We start from the raw sequence: 15,481 nt of genomic DNA, 5'->3' as shown, positions 1-15,481 counted from the left end.
ACATCAGTATTTTTCTTTGTTATAGAATTTGCATTCAATTCTATTAAAGGACAAGTGAATTAAACTGACCATAAGAGATACAGAAAGTGTATGCAAGGAATCATATCCCAAATGAATTTTCATCAGCACTATAGGATTTATCGTATAGAGTTATTTTTCTTTTAATGAGGTTATCTTATTTCTTTCTAGGTTATGTGAAAAAGTATACTTTAAAGCATAAGGAAGAGAATACATGACCTGTAGTCCCACCATTAAAAGACACCACTATTGACGTGTTAGCATATTTGATCACAACAGTTTCTTTATGTGTTTTTTAATAAAATTGTGAATCCTGCTTTTCACACTTAACACTATAATAAAATAATTATTTATGTTATTACAACTTCCTCTTCCTTATGGGCGCTCTTCTGATCCTCATGTTGTGAGATAAAGCCTTTTCTAGGTCCCCAGAGCTAGTAAGCAATAGAGCTTGGATCCTAACCCTGATCTGCCCACTTCTGAAGCCACGTTCCACTATGTCAAACCACCTTAAAGACAGTTTTTCCTTTTGACCCAGTAAATCACCTTTTGAGAATCTATATGGAATGTGAAACGTACGAGATGAGCCTGGGACATGTTGAAATGCAGAAAAGCAAGAAACTATCAAAGACCAAATAGATCCTGTCAAAAGGAGGCCAACTTGAAAGAGATCCCATTGGCCAAAATGGCACAGTATGACTGTAGAAAGAATAATAATCACACTCAATTAAAATATTATGTATATATAAAATTCTTGAGTTCCAAAGGATACTTTTTTAAAAACTTACTAGTTGCCATTGGATTTTATGAGGGCACTAACTCATTGCTCTGGAAATTGATAAATATACGGAAAGAATAAAGAATTGGCCTGCCTTTCCTATACAGTCTCTATTTCAGAGAAGCCAAAAAATTGATGAGAGGACTTCCTAGGTGGCACAGTGGTAAAGAATCTGCCTGCCAATACAGGGGACACTGGTTCGGGCCCTGCCCTGGGAAGATTCCACATGCCACAGAGTAACTAAGCCCGTGTGCCACAACTATTGAGCTTGTGCTCTAGGGCCTGTGAGCCACAACTGCTGAGCCCATGTGCTGCAACTATTGAAGCCCATGCGCCTAGGGACCGTGCTCCACAACAAGGGAAGCCACTACAATGAGGAGCCTGTGCACCACAATGAAGAGTAGCCCCCGCTCACAGCAACTAGAGAAAGCCTGCATGCAGCAATGAAGACCCAATGCAGCCAATAAATAAATAAAATAAATAAATAAATTTTTTAAAAAATTGATGAGAATAAATTATTCCTCATAGACGGACTATGGCTAACTAATGCAGAGGAATGGCAATAAGAGAATTGCATTTCAATCCTTAGTGAAACTCTGGATCTAAGCAATGGTTGTCAGTAAATCCTAAAATTATAGGTGAAATGTTCTTAAGAAACTTGCAGGACATTCTGACATCACCTGGACAGATTGGTGACATTTCTGAAAGTGGGGCAACCAGACTTCATAAGGTCTTGATATAATTCCACAGGAAGTACACAGATTTGGAAATATTATGAGCTAAATGGGAAAAGAAATTGAAAAAGAATAGATACATGTATATGTGTAACTGAATCAATTTGCTGTACACCAGAAACTCACACAACATCGTTAATTGAGTATACTCCAATATAAAATAAAAATTAAAAAATTAAAAAAATAAAGTATTGCTTCTGAATTGATTCAAAATTCTGGCAAAGGACAATAAAAGAAGATTTTATGCCCCTCTCCAAAAAGAAAAATATTGTGACATAAAAAACATTTGAACTTTAATCAAATCATATCTCAGGTCTCACTACCAGGTTACAGGAAATACAGAGAACAGAGGAACAAGTGAAAAACAATCACACAATTTTAGAAATGGGTACAGTTCTACAAAGGATGAATAATCTGATTTCTCAAATTCAATGGCATGGGGAGGACCATGTAGACTAAAATAGTTGAGATATGGCAATCATGCAGTTTGTGAACATTACTGATACTTATCTGAATAGACCAACTGTAAAAGAAAAATTTGAGACAACTGGGGACATCTGAATATAAACTGGGTATTAGAATATTTAAGATTTTATTGTTATTTGGGTGGTATAATAATATTCAGGTGGTTATAGTTTTTAAGTCTTACTACTTAAATGCATATAAAATAGCTTATGAGGAAAATGATGCAATGTCTGGTATTTCTTCAAATATTCCAGGAAAAAAGTGGGATGGCGGGTGGGGCAGGGAGGAAGAGGTAAAGATGGGTAAAGAAACAAAATTTGCGAAATGTGGATAATTGTTGCAGCTGAGCAATGGGTACGTGGGGGTTCTTATACTATTCTCTCTACCTTTGTGTATGTTTGGGAAATTCCTTAATCAAAAAAGAAAAAAACACTAAAAAATGTTATTTAAAAGGGCATCAAAACATATACAAATGAAATCCCATACATGCCAAGGACTAGGAAGTCATAGAATAAACAATCTGAGGAAAGAAATCTCTCATAAAAATCTGCTCCATGTGCTGTATATTGATTTCTTATCTATATTTGAAATGGAATCACTGCAAATATTATCTGATTCATTTTCAGACTGATAAAAAAAAAAAGATTGATCACCTTCTATGTTCTTTTGGGCACCTAACACGACCACCAATTCAACAGAAAGAGCATCAAAACAGTCAAGTTAAGAAGGAAACTCAGTGAATTAAAAGATTTATGATATGCTCAGTGAACATGTCTTTCTCTTTGCAAAGAAATAATTTGCAGATGGAAAGAGAAGATACATTTGCAGATCAGTTGTCTGTGATTCTTTTTAAAGAGGTTAAGGTGATGACTGGATTTTTTCCCCAAAATCTGATGCTGGCAATCCCAAAGTGAAGCAAAATTAATTGTGAGTGGAGGGAGGAAAGGTCCACTCATAATAGCTCCTATCTTCCAGGGAGACAGTGAAGCAAGCTAATAGCATTCAGGGGTTAAAAATAATTCCATTCACCATCTGCCCATATATTCTATACAACAACAGATGGAGATCTAATTTTTTTAACTTACTACATTAAAAAATACTTCAGAAACATCTATCCAAACAATGGATTAGAACTTGATTAAAAAATAAATAATTGAAGCACCAAAAGCTCATTGAAAGATGAGATGCTATGTGGAGATGCCTTCCCATCGAAACAGAGCCCTTTGTGTTCAGCAGAATGTTTTATACTGAATGAAACTACTAAATATTTTAATTTTCAATTTGTAAGGGGAAATTATTTACTCTCACGGGTCTGTTTTAACTGCAGAGTTATAACATCTGGGGAAATGTGTTTGTAAGATGCCTAAACCAGAGCCCAGTCTTAGGTTCTTGGGAACTAGCTTCTGAGATGAAAAATCTCATGCGGGGCTTTTGGGGGGCAGTGCACTCAGATACCCCTTGTGAGGGGTGAGGGAGGCAGGATGGGGCACAGGGAAAAGCTGAGCTGGGATGCGGTTGCAGAAGAAGCCTCAGCCAATACCACAGGGAGACAGGAAATGGACATGGTCCTTCAAAGGCCCTAATGGAGGCAAGAGTGCCAGGCCTTTGTATCCTCACAGAGGCCCATATCCGGATGCCAATGGAAATTGGCTGTAACCTTGATGGAGGTAGCGACCTTTGTCGCACCTGAGTGGAACTCACTGATGAGTGGCTTTGCAGAAGTCAGAGTCAAATCTTCTGACTGCCTGGGCAATGGATGCTTTGGTCCTGAAGGGAGACCCCTAGATCCATTACGGTTCACCCCTTGAGCCCTCCAAATCCAACTCCTTCATATAATAACTTCGTCCCATCTGAGAATAGCTTCATGTGATTCTGGATGGTCTCTTTTTCTGGGGAAACTTATAAGAGGAAGGCTATTGGAATGCACTACAGCCCCTGCCACTACAGCTGGTACCACTGTCTCCCTCTTCGACTATCCTTTCTAAGTTCCCCACACCCTCAGACAGCACTGCTGTTGGTCAGGGTGGCTTACCTGGCAGGGTGACCCAGATTCTCATCCCTGAGGGCTCTGAGCCCTTGTCACCTTGAGGACATGGCTGTAGTAGTAAGTGGCCAAATTCAAGCCATAGCTACACTCCTTGTTCATTTACCTTCAAAATTTGGCAAGGGAGTACCAAGGAACTCCCTTGGATGTGGTTGTAACCAGGCAGCAGCTGTAGCTTCAAGTTTAATGGAATTCTTGCCACGTCCCCTGATAGAAGCATTCTCTCTCTGAAAACCAGGGCCCGAGAGACTAAATGTGCAGTGACAAGGAACACAGATTCCCTAAGCAGGTCACGGAGACTAATGGTAAGTGCCCAGGGCTACTTCCAATCCTTGTTTTATGGACCAATCGATTCCACCTACTGGGCGCACAGCACTATATAACGGGCATTGCTTTAATGCACTCTATCCTCACAGGGCATCATCTCCAGGCTGTCACCTTAGCTGTGTTTTCCAAAGTCTCTATTGGGCAGGAGGCTTCTGGGGGGTATGGTTTGGTGTAGGTAGCATCTGGTTGCTATAAAATGGGATTCTTGGTCCAGGGTCACATTATGTATGATCCCATGCCAGTTTATCAAATAACCTATCCACTAACTCATGGATGGCAGGGCTGCCTGAGTCCCTTTAGAGAGGAAAGGCAAAGCCCTTGGAATATGTGTCAGTTCTGGTCTAGATACATCATTGCCACTTGCAGATTGAAAGGATCCCCTGCAATCAAGTTGCTAACAAGTAACTGGTTGGTATCTTCAGGGGAGGATGGTGTATGGGGGCCTCCGTATTGGATTCTGTGCCGGCAAGTTGGATATTGAGCAGTGGTAAGAAATACACTAAGTCTGTTCTCAGTTCTCAGGATCCTGGGTTTAAGTGGGGCAGAGTGGTGAATTACATGGGGCCATGATGGGGGTCACTACCCTTGCAGTGTTGAGTGGGTTAAGGTGACAGACATCACTCCCATTGCCCCCAGACGTGATACTGTTTTTCATCTATTCTCTCAACCATCGTGGGAAAGTGTTAGGGTCCTCCATGTGGCCTTCTCCACTAAGGTAGCTCACTCCACAAACCAAAGAGATAAGGAAGAGATTCTGTCAGCTACTAAGGATGCCCCTTTGCTGATACATTTGGACACTGAACAGATGATCACCAGGTGGATCCATGGAGCCAAAGAACCCACTGTGCACAAGGCTGGGCCTGGATATCTTACTACCTACTCCCCATAAGACCCAACTTTAGTAAAGATCCATGATGTAACACAAAAATCTCTGAATATCATGGAGATTGCCATGCCCGAGAGTCCCTGAACTATCTGGAAAACCATAGTACAGTTACCCAAGGCAATGGCCGTAGACCTTTGGGTAAAGCCTGGGGAAATTATTACCATATGCACTTGCCACAGGATAGCCGGATCCTTCCTCAAACCAGCCTTTCCTTTAGGCAACACTGTAGGGGTACAAGGACTGGCTCAGGTCTGGAAACTGGCCACGACTTTTCAGTGAGGGCTTTGTTAGTATTACACTTGTTAGCTGCTACCCCTCTACCCGCCCTTAACAACATCGGGGTCAATTGGTCCTCTCCGTGGCTTTCTGTGAGTGAGGGTCCCCTTGCCAATTGTTATAATTGCACCCTCTTTGCTTCCAACATTTAAGTTCTGCCACTTGACCTCTATCAATCTGGGATCTTATCGTCATCATTGTTCTCAGGGGGCCCAGTTCTATATCAGCATCTTCTGTATAGCATCAGCCCTTCCTGCAGAAGACAGCCCCACTGGGACTGTCAGGGAAGAGGATGCCCCTCTCACCAGCTCATTCCTTACAGCTTTGGTAAATGGAGTGTCCTCTGGGTACCCCTGTAGGACACAGGGTACTGGTGGATTTTCCAATCATACAGTGTATATCCACGCTAGCATGCCTGCTTCTCAGAGAATTTTGATCTCTTTCTCCAGTGTCTGCCAAAGCACTGCTCACACATCTCCTCCACTTAGTGTGGTCATTTCTTTCTTAAGCTTCCAAGAGCCAACCAAGAGAGTGTTAAACCCTGTATGTCAGGAGAGTTCTTTCATGTGGAGAAACGCTCCTTTAGCCATCCTCCTCATCCAGGCCCTTCAGAACTCAATCCCATAAGTACTCTTCCACCCCTGCTGGTATTCGTTGGCTAGGACCTTCATCTTCTTTAGTGTATTTTCCCTTTACTCTCTTATCAGGACCAGCACGTCTCCTGTTGGGTTTTGTTATGACTTGACTCTAGTTCAGAGGCCAGCAAGCTCTCCCTATAAAGAGGCAGTTTTTGTTTTAGGCTCTGTTGCAATTATTCATGTCTCTCATTGTGGAGTGAAAGCAGCCACAGACAAAATGTAACAGAATGGGCATAGCTGTGTTTCAATAAAAATGTATGTACAAAAAAACAGACTGTAGGCTGGACTGGATCCATAGGCTGTAGTTGCTGATTTCCATTCTGGTTACTGGTCCAGTGGCGAGGGATGGAGCTAGGGGTGGACCCTGGGATGCGAGCATGCTGTTTTACGTTGATGATGCAGGGAGTTCCACCTCATCTCCAGGCAAGGGAGCAGCACTAGCCTCTCATAGGGAGGAGTAGGCCTGGCGGGTTCAAGGGCATGTGGCGATTCAATATATTTAATAGTGCGTGCACACAGCTGTCTGCCTCCCAAGTCTTAGCATCTCATTTATTCCCAATTAGGGCCTTCACCTTGGCATATCTGACTTTCTGGGACTGAAAATTCAAACTTCTCTGGAGCTCTCCTGGCCTTCTAATTATGTCCCAGGTCGAATCCTGGCATGTTTTCCTGCCTCTGGCTGCAGGAGATGAGAGTCTCTTTTTAAACGTCCATAGCCCTATGGCTTTCACACTTAGCCTTAGATTGGCGATTAATCATCCAGCCTTTCACTGCCTTCCTCTAAGTCATTTTATAGCACTCAGCAACAGCCATCCATTCCACAGTACCTACAATTACCAGTTCCCCTGAACCTCTCAGAGGCCCAGGTCCTGCTCCCACCTAAGCATTCCCTCTTAGCTGTCTCACCACAGTCAAAGGGTTAACAGCTGCAGGGCTACAGCATGCTGGAGGCTGGCAGTACTCCGTCCTCTCCCAGAGACAGTGACCTCATTCACTGCAGCCAGCAGGTGAAGCGACCCAGCTCCAGATCCCATATAAAAGTATCCTTCCTTGGACCTTTCCTGCTCCCTGATGTTAGTTATGCTTCCCTGAAAACAAATTCTGAGATGGAGATTTACATTCAGGACTTTTCATTGGTGAGTGCTTTGGGGATCTGTACCTATAAGGAAGTAAGAGAAAAAGGAATCCACATTGAGATAAGTTGAACTATGATGCAATTGCAATAAAGGCCTTAAGCAGTCCCATGGAGAGCTCTGGAGCTGGGAAGCCTGTCAGAGTTGTCCTCATCTAGCCAAGAGGACCAGCCACTGGAGGCAGAGGGGGTGTGGCCTTGAGCAGGGCTGCTTTCTTCCACAAAGGGCTATAACCAGAGAGGGGCTCATCAGTGAGACATCAAAGGCAGCTCTCCTGGCATCTGGGGGAATGAGTGCCTCAGTCCTGGAGAGGAGATTAGGCATCACACCACAGCATCCACTACAGCACACATTTGAGTGGTTGAATTTGTGTATCCACAGTAATGAAATTAGATAGGCAACCACAAGCCCAGGTTTATTGCAATACCCTAGTTACCAGGGATCTTGGGAGAAGCCCTGGGGTCGGCTAAATGTTGTGACTGTAATTATTGTTCCTAGAAGAATTTTAGATAATGAAGCCAATGAAGTATCAGTGGTTTACTGTCCATAGAAACATTAAAATCCACTATTGAAGGCTAAAATAACAAGGAGGGAAGGAAGGAAGGAAAGAAGGAAGGAAGCAAGAAGGAAGGGAGGAAGGAGGGAAAATAAAAGGAGAAAAATAAAGTCCTCCCAACTCAAGGCAGCAGCTGTATCTACCTAAACATCTGTAGTTTAAAAAGTTAGTCTTTCTATTTCCTGGCTTTTAACAAACATTTGCCGCATTTTGACATGGTCGAGGGAGGGACATTTAAGACCATAATGCTGAATTCATGACAGCGGCAAACAAAGTCTGATATAATTTTAAAATATATAGATGCATTTAAGTAAGAATCAGTGAAACAAAGTGCCTAATTTTTTGGCATGTATAAATGTCCAAATAAGTGAAATGTATTTCCCTCTAAACTTGGAATAACAACATAGGTAGAGGCTGAAAAATTATTTTAAATTATTTTTTCTTTGAAGCAGCAAATTATAAAATCCAACAAAAACCAGTGGTTGAAGTGGTTTCTCAAGATCCCCAAGCTCTGTCATATACTACCACAATTTCAAATTCTGATGAATTCCTCGGAGGTTTTCTTCCAAGTACATGTAATCCCTTCATATTGTTCAACATTAATTCACAGCCAGAACTTTTATCTTCAAACAACTTCAGGGTTGATTTCTCCCTGAAATTCTGTAAAATTAGAGATTATGAACCTGAAATAATCAGTTTGGGCTCTTGTTTACAGACTTTTTAAATGTGGCCATGTGTTTAATTTCTATCCCTGTGAATGTAATAGGTAAAGAGTTTGATTGGTATGCAAAACAGATCATCTCGCCTTATCTTTATTCCTCAGGAAATTGGGCTCCTGGCTGACGTGGATTTTCAACAAATGAAATATAAACTTTCTCTGCATTCATTAACTCATCTGTGACTGCTGTTGGGTTCATTTTGAAACACACACACACATGCATAATCCACATGTCTGACTTCCTCACCCACTCAACTATAACAAATGTTTAGCCTTTAAATTGCAGGCAACCAGCATGGACAGAAAGTCAGAGGCCACGGCTCCGACCCTGGGATCCTGTAAATTTGATTGAAAGGCAAAAAGTAGCAAAGGTCTTTTTGGATCCTGAGATGTCTGCTTCTTGCTCGTGGAGTGGAGAATTGAATGAAATTGCACGGGCACGGTCCCTAGCTTGGTGCTGGCAGTAGCATTTGGTAAAGCCCACAATCTGTCACCTAAGTCCCCAAATGCCCAGAGCTCTGAACACTGAATGATTTTTCTGTAAGTCACGTGGCATCAATACCTGGCCTGACAGACATGAGGCTATTTCTAGGCTTGGTGCGAGTTGGGGTCGTTCCTCTCTAGAAATAGGAATGTGTGACCCTTCTCCTTCCCTTCCTCGCCATCACTGGCCAGTCTGAAATAAAGTCTACCCTCGAGTAGGCATCCTCTGTGTGTCAGCACCTGTTAGGCACATTGTGACCTAGCATCTGGAATGGCTGCAATGCCCCCAGGAGGGATCTGTAACCAGCCCTATTTCAGATGAGGAATCTGAGACATAGAGAAACAAGTAACTTAGTGAAGGTCAAGAACCACCAAGTGCAGAACCCGGATGGCACCCCAGCCTCTGACCATACCGACCCTGCTCCTACTACACGCCAGGCCCGGTTTACGTGAGGAGACGCCATTTCTTGCGGAAAGACATCTCCCCTGTGCACCGAGAGGCAGGACTGTGTAGGGCAATGACTCTCAAATGTGATCCAGGGACCCCTGGGTGTCACCAAGAAATTTTCAGGGGGTTTACAAAGTCAAAACTATCGTTATAACAATGTTAAGATGTTATTTTCCCTTGTTCTCCCATCAGGATACAGGGAGTTTGCACCGTCTACGTGACATGTGTCGTGCAGTAGACTGAATGCAGACAGAGAGGAAAATCCCGTTGTCTTCTGTTCAGCTGGACGTGAGACGATTGAAAAAGGATAAAATAAACCCACTCATCACTGCAGTATTTAAAGAAATTATAATTATTTTCTTAAAGTGTATGAATGTTAATGTGATGATTTTATTTTTGAAAGAATTCACATTTAAATTTTTTCGATCTTAATTCTTAATACCTTTCATATTAATAGAGACACCCAACAAACCCGAAAGTTCTTTAGAGTCCTTGCTGCTTTGGATGAGTGTAAAGGGGTGCCAGTGCCTCAGTTTCCCCACTTGGATAAATGGGGATATTACCTACCTCACATAGTTGTTGTGAGAACACAAGGCTCTAACACATCTAAAAGTGCACACAGCACTGTCTTATAATAAGCTCTTTGTCTTAGCTTTTACTGTTATGAATTTTTACATGTTATATATTTTTGTGTTTATATCATGAAAAACTCCCCCCATGCTTCAAGATGAATGAAAAGAAGATGCTACCAAATTGTCCAAATAGATTTCATTCACTGAATTAGAAATAGGAAAGACATCTTGGAAGGAGAGTCATACTTCAAGCATAAATGTTACAAGAGTTTCCGTTACTGTCAATTTCATCTTCCCATGGACAGGTACTAAGCATAATACAAATCTCTTCAGAAAAATTAAAATCCCTCACTTTTATAAATAGAGTCTTATTTTCCACATTTGCAGATGCTGGGTTTAGAAAATGGGTGATCTTGGTCAGGGCAACATGCCTGAGACACATCACCCGAGGTGAAAATGGTATTTGCTGATGCAATACCAAATATGGTCATTAATAATAAAATATCATGGAGTAACATACTAATGAATACCTTGGATTTAGAGATCTTATTCAATAAAATCAAAATTGTAGATTTCTTTGACAAACACTGATTTGATGTTTTAGTACAGTTAAACACTTTTAATGTATTTGTAATTCTATGCTAAAAATAGGCGTATGCATTTCCTCCAAAGAAATGCATCATGTTTACTCAGAAAATAGTTTATACTAAAAGGTAGTCTGAAGGAGTTGAGAAAAGTTTGGCTTTGCCGAGCGTGTGGTGAGTATCAAGCCCAACAAGGAGGTACTGGTTTCCTTTGCTGTCAGTTACTGACGTGTACCACAGATGAGTCACGTGACACGGTCCCGAGCATCCAGGTTCTTGTATGTAACCCCGATGGGAGGGAAACGGTGGGAGGTGGAAACTGATCTGGGTCAGTTCAATGTGTCACCAAAGCCTGAAATTCTGTGACTCAAACAGCACAGATGGTAGAGAGCTTAGCGATGAAAAACAGCAGGAACCTGGGCAATTATGCCTGACATTCCTGAGCTGTAGGATGGGAATAGTAACTGTTTCTACCTGACAAGAATGTTGTAAAAATTAAGTAACCTACATAATGTATGTAAAGTCCTTGACCTTGAAGCCATATTGACCGAAAAACGACACCAAAAGTTGGCAAGTGGGAGCCAAAGTGCCAACTGTGCAAAACGTGATGGTATAACGGTAAAGTGTGCCAGTCACTGTTGCTGTGTAAACCCAGTGGTGTAAAACGGTTGTCTTATTACGCTCACGGCCTCTGTGGGCCAGGGATTTGGGGAAATCTCATTTGAGTAGTTTCGGGTTAGGATCTGTCGTATGGTTGTGGTCAGCTGTCAGCGGACGCTGCAGTCACCCAAAGATCCAACTGGGCTGGGCGTGCAAGGTGATGGCCTCAGATGCTGGCAGCTGGTGGTGGCCGCTGACTGGAACCTCAGCTGGGACCGTCAACCAGAGCACCTACAGGGACCTTTCCACATAACCTGGGCTTTTGAACAGCCTGACCTCCTTGGGGGAGTCAGACTTCTTACATGGTCAGGGGCCAAGGAAGCAAAGTGGAGCTGAATTGCACTGTGTCACTGTCTGCGGAGGCAGCAGGCTCACTACTGCTGCATTTTATTGGTTATGAGCAAGTCAGCTAAGGCCAGCCCAGCATCAAGGGGAGGGGAGGTAGACCCTACCTCTCCATGGGAGCAGGGTCAAAGAATTAGCAGGCATGCTGCAAAGTCACCATACAAGGTTAATAACAAATATTAATTTTCAGCCTCTATTGTCTCAAAGAATAAAAAAGAGACATATTGAAATATTGACCTGAGAAAGTCCCATATGATCGATCATAAGGCACTTTTTTCCTAGCTGCCCCCCAGTCCTGCATAAAGAGAAGAATCTAGCCCACTTCAGTTTGAGAAGAGGACCAAGAGGAAAGATAGGAACCAGATGCCAATTGCATCTCAAACACTGTTGCATTATGACAGGTCACATTAGCATTATCCTGGGGTTTTACTCTATTAGATTATAAGCGAGGCTACTGTAACAGAAACTCCAAAACACAGTGGCCTCAGCTTACTTCACATTAACAGCCCAGCCAGCTTGAGTCAGCAGGGCAGCTGCACTCCGTGATGTCATTTAGAGACCCTGGTTCCTTTCACGCAATTGCTCTGCTGTCCTCTGAGGTGTCATCCTCACCTGCATGGGTGAGAGTGGCAACACCTCACCTCCAGGTGGGCAGAGGAAAGAGGCAGAGTCCAAAAATGCTGCTTGTCTCCTAGTTGGAGGTGATCTGGACTTAGATTGAATCCAACCTCTGCTCACATCCCTTGGCCCTAATTTAGTCACATGACCTCACCTTGCTGCAAGGGAGGCTGGGAAATACAGTATGGCTGGGAAGCTCTATGCCCAGGAAGAAAGAACAGATCTACAGAAGAACAGTCTGCCCCATGAATAATCAATAAATTATTATTCTAACATTGAAATGTTTGCAGCATTAACAAGCTAATCAAATCTTCCTAATCCCCATCAATTTCAGTGGCATAAATAATTAACGTTCCAACTACAAATGAGTGTAAATTCAATGACAGGTATTCTTCAATGCACTTAGACATTTCTCTAGGACTACAAGCAATTCCCTTGCAAAAATGTCTACCTATTGAGTTGGAAACACAGCAACTACCTAGTCTCCTACAGATGAATTACTGTGAATTCTGAACTAATCATGTCCAGTAGAATCCTACAGAGTTTTGAAATAGACAGAGGAAAGCAACTTAAAATTACAAATCCACAAACGACCAAAATTAGTTGAGGGCAAAATTTGTTCATGGTCTAAGCAAGAAAGGAGGATATTTTCTTTTATGTGGTAACATTTATGTTAACTATGTAGCATCATGTATGTAACATTAATGTACATATTAAATACCATGTGTTTCTAGATTTAGAACAAGATTCTTTCACACCTGCTGCAAAAAGAAGGGGCTTGAATAGATGTTTGCAGCCCCAGTGAGTGTGCACCTTAGGATGAGATGTTACTGAAAATTCTGTATGAATGTGTTGCAACATTACGAACACTGGACCCGAAATCTCAGGCTTCTTTTCCTTGTTCCTTACAAAAGTTACTGAACTTCCCTAAATCTATTTTCTCATGTGTGAAATAGGAATGCTACCTACACCTCACAGTGGAGAAACAAAACATGGCACAATAAAGCACTTTATACTCTGTAAAACACAAGTTCCACAAAACAGAAAGAATACTTCATCATCTAGTCTCTGCATGCGCAGTGCAACCAATCAGTAGAGTCGCCTGGGGCTTCGGTTAAATAGACGGAATGAGATTATGTTCTCTTGCTTTTGATCCCAGTCTTGATGTCTCAAGCAAAGACAGACGAATCAACTCACAAGGGCCACCTGATCCTGGGATTACTCCCAGGAGGAAAGAGTCCACACAAGTCACCCTCTGCCAGCTATAGTAACCAGCACTAACTTGGTCCTGATGCAGAACTTTTAATAGGATTACTTTGGTATCCACTGTCAGTTTAGGTAACTATCTTATAGATAACAGGTGTTAGGAAGTATTGATAAGAATGAAATTAAAAGTTTATATTTCATCAAAGTTTACTTTCGGGTTAATTTGGATAAATATTTAATTTTAAAATGTGAATAAATAATTGGAGAAAGAAAAGTACTATGTTAACAATATATTGTAAGTAGCGAAATTCAAAATGAGCAAGTGTGGGGGCTTCCCTGGTGGCACAGTGGTTAAGAATCCACCTGCCAATGCGGGGGACACGGGTTCAAGCCCTGGGCCGGGAAGATCCCACATGCCTCGGAGCAGCTAAGCCCGTGCGCCACAACTACTGAGCCTGAGCTCTAGAGCCCGAGAACCACAACTATTGAGCCCACGTTCCACAACTACTGAAGCCTATGCGCCTAGAGCCACAAAAGAGAAGCCACTGCAATAAGCCAGCAACGATGCCACAACTAGAGAAAGCCTGTGCACAGCAATGAAGACCCAATGCAGCCAATTAATTAATTAATTTTTAAAAAACCACAACAAAATGATCAAGTGTGAGGTTAAGGATGCGAGCTTTCCCTTAGGCTCTAAGCTGGTAGTTTATCCGACAGGTTCTGCCCCTCCTCCAGTATGATCGGCATAAGACACCAGGTAAAGAACACGTATCCTTGAAAGGATCAAAGTGGGGAGACCCGGTAGCAAGTTGCTGTGTGGGAATGGGCCAGGTAGCCCCAGGAATCTCAGCTACAGAAGTCAGAGAGTGGGACGCCAAGCACCCAAAGAAACACAAACAGACGCACGTCCCAGAAGAGAATTACAAGGAAATTTAATATCAGACATTTCCCTACTCTCCTGAACCACAAAGTTCCCCAACAAACAAGCTTATTTCTCATGTTCCTTGTTTTGTTTCTTCAACTAGAGGAGGAGTTGTTTAAATCTTTTTTCTTTGCCTTCTTTCCCAAGTAGAATTTTACTCCAGAAAGGCATACAGAATTTTTAAGAGTTATGATGTGGATAGCGGTGTAGTAGATTGCTTCACAAACTGAATTCAGAACCAGTCTCTTAAAGCGTGGAAGAAGTAGATGATAAATAGATGGAATATTTTTAGGTCAGCAAATATACTGTCTTCATCGCCACTCACAGGTAAAAAGGCCTCAAAATTAAAAGGGCACGTATATAAACGAGGCACACAAATGGTGCAGGGCTGGTGTGGGACCGGGGGTTACAGAGGAGGGGGGGTCAGCTGCAGGGGAGGGAAGTTCTGTGTGGGGGACACGGTGTGGACACCTCCCAGCAGTCAGATGATGAATTAGGCTTATCAAGTTGTGTGAAAAAATACTGAAAGAAAAACAAAGCTGACAACAAGTATAGCACAATATCCCATACATTCAGTCAACTATAGATGAAAAACATTCCCCATGCCAAGCACTATATCATTTTCCCAGGCTATGGATTCAAAGATGTCAAATAAGAGGGTGGGTACATGTGTGAAGAGAATGTTAGAAAACAGGATGAAGGAGCAAAACTAAACCAGGGATCCCTCCACTATTGGGTAGTGAACCCTTGCACTAATGAAATATCAATTCCATTCTGCATCCAGAATTTTTTAAAAAAGGACGTGTCTCTAGCAAGCGAGGGCTGGTGAATGCACTGTAAGGGCAAACTTGATCTCCACGCATCCCTGAATACACTCATCAGAAAGACCACTGTGCCGACCAGACATATCCCTCCTCAGAGGGGCATCTGCTCCACCAGGGAGAACTTAAAGCACTTACTTTGTGCTGCGCACTGAGTGAGGGATGGTCCATTGCTGATGAAATTAATCACGCAACAACCTGCAAGGTAATAAACACTAATGATTATAGATTTTAAAGACCAAGTCATTT

Source organism: Hippopotamus amphibius, chromosome 15 (assembly GCF_030028045.1).
Source record: "Hippopotamus amphibius kiboko isolate mHipAmp2 chromosome 15, mHipAmp2.hap2, whole genome shotgun sequence".
Classification (NCBI taxonomy): Eukaryota; Metazoa; Chordata; class Mammalia; order Artiodactyla; family Hippopotamidae; genus Hippopotamus; species Hippopotamus amphibius.
Note: the sequence above shows the minus strand (reverse complement) of the source record.